Source organism: Pteropus vampyrus, unplaced genomic scaffold (assembly GCF_000151845.1).
Source record: "Pteropus vampyrus isolate Shadow unplaced genomic scaffold, Pvam_2.0 Scaffold536, whole genome shotgun sequence".
In the NCBI taxonomy this organism is placed as follows: Eukaryota; Metazoa; Chordata; class Mammalia; order Chiroptera; family Pteropodidae; genus Pteropus; species Pteropus vampyrus.
In genome coordinates this window covers 400,177-402,656 of record NW_011889317.1, presented here as the reverse complement: position 1 = coordinate 402,656, position 2,480 = coordinate 400,177, and positions in this window count along the sequence as shown.

The following is a 2,480-nucleotide window of genomic DNA, read 5'->3' as shown; positions in this document are numbered from 1 at the left end:
CAAATACAGTAAACGTTCTGGATACAAAATCAACGTTCAAAAATTCATAGTGTTCCTATACTCTAAAAATGAAGTGTCAGAAAAAGAAGTGGAAAAAATAATTCCTTTTGCAATTGCAACAAAAAGAATAAAATATCTAGGAATAAATTTAATGAAACATGTGAAGGACCTATATAAAGAAAACTATAAGACCCTATTAAAAAGAATAAAAGACGATACAATCCCCATCAAAATCCCATCAGCATTTTTCAAAGAAAAAGAACAAAAATTCATCAGATTTGTATGGCAGCACAAAATACCTCAAATTGCCAAAGCCATTCTGAGAAAGAAGAATGAGGCTGGAGGCATCACTCTGCCTGACTTCAAATTATCCTACAAAGTGACAGTAATCAAAATGGCATGGTATTGTCAGAAAAACAGATACACGAACCAGTGGAACAGAATCAAGAGTCCAGAAGTAAACCCATATTTATATGGGCAAATAATATTTGACAAAAAAGCCAAAAATATACAGTGGAGAAAGGAAGCCCTCTTCAATAAATGGTGCTGAGAAAACGGGAAAGACACCTGTAAAAGAATGAAACTGGACTTTTGTCTATCGACACACACCAAAATTAACTCAACATGGTTTAAAGACCTGAATATAAGACCTGAAACAATAAAATACATAGAAGAAAACATAGGAACTAAACTCAAGGACCTTGGACTTAAAGAGGATTTTATGAATTTGGCCTCAAAGGCAAGGGAAGTAAAAACAAAAACAAATGAATGGGAATATATCAAACTAAAAGGCTTCTGCTCAGCAAAAGAAATTGTCAACAAGGTAAAGAGACAACCATCCGAATGGGAAAATGTATTTGCAAGCAATGCCTCAGATACGGGCCTAATATCCAAAATATACAAAGAACTCATACAACTCAATAACAACAACAAGAAAAAACAAATGATCCAATTAAAAAATGGGCAGAGGACCTGAACAGACACTTCTCCCTAGAGGACATACAAATGGCTAACAAATACATGAAAAGATGCTCCGCTAGCTATTTGGGAAATACAAATCAAAACCACAATGAGATACCATCTCACACCTATTAGAATAGCTATAATCAGCAGGACAAGTAATAACAAATGCTGGAGAAAAAGGAACTCTCGTACACTGCTGGTGAGATTGAGAATTGGTACAGCCACTGTGGAAAACAGTATGGAGGTTGCTCAAAAAACTAAAAATTAATCTACCATATGATCCAGCAATCCCTCTGCCGGGTATTTACCCCCAAGACTTGAAAATCCATATCCTAAATGCCATTTGCACACCGGTGTTCATAGCAGCATTATTCACAGTGGCCAGGACATGGAAGCAACCAAAGTGTCCTATGATAGATGATTGGATAAAGAAGCTGTAGTACATATATACAAGGGAATATTACTCAGCCATAAGAAGAGATGAAATACTGCCATTTGTGACAACATGGATGGAACCCGAGATAATTATGCTAAGTGAAATAAGTCAGACAGAAAAAGTTAAAAATCACATGATATCACTTATATGTGGGACATAAACCTAAAAGCAACAAATGAGCAGGACAAACAAACAGAGACTCATAGACATAGACTATAGTCTAGTGATTACCAGAGGACTATAGAATAGTGGTTACTAGTGGGGTGGGGAGGAGAGTGGAGGTAGACGGGGTAAAAGGGGTCAAATATAGGGTTTAGGAGGAGGGTGAAGTAGGTAAAGGGGATCAAATATATGGTAGTTGAAGGAAACTGGACTTTGGGTGGTAAACACACAATAGAATGTACAGATGTCAAATGATAATATACACCCGAAAATTATATAATTGTATTAACCAATGTTACCTCAATAAACTAAATTAAAAAAAAAATTTTTTTAATGTGGTATATACATACAATAGAAATTATTCAGACTTTATAAAGGAAGGAGATTCTGATAGATATTACAATATGGATAAAGCTTGAGGACATTATGCTTAGTGAAATAAGCTAGACACAAAAGGCAATATACTATATGATTTCACTTATATGATACATACAATAGAGACAGAAAGTAGAATGATGATTACCAGGGGCTAGGTGAAAGCAGAAATGAGGAGTCATGTAATGGGCACAGAGTTTCAGTTTTGCAAGATGAAAAGAGTCCTGAAGATTGGTTGCATAATAATGTGAAATTTGAATACTACCAAACTATACAATTTAAAAGAATTAAGATAATATGTTTTGTGTTATGCTTATTTTACCATAATTAAAAATAAAAAAGTAAAAATAAATTTAATAGATTTATTTCAACACAAATATACTAGGATTTTATATCTATTTCGATTTGTCCTCACTAAAAATAATAAGGAAGAAAGAGAAATCGTCATTTGCTCACTAAAAAATAAGGAAAAAAGAGAAATCGTTATTTACATTCCCTTGTGGTCTGGCTGCTTCTTGCCTCCTAAGTTGCTGCTCCATCCTTT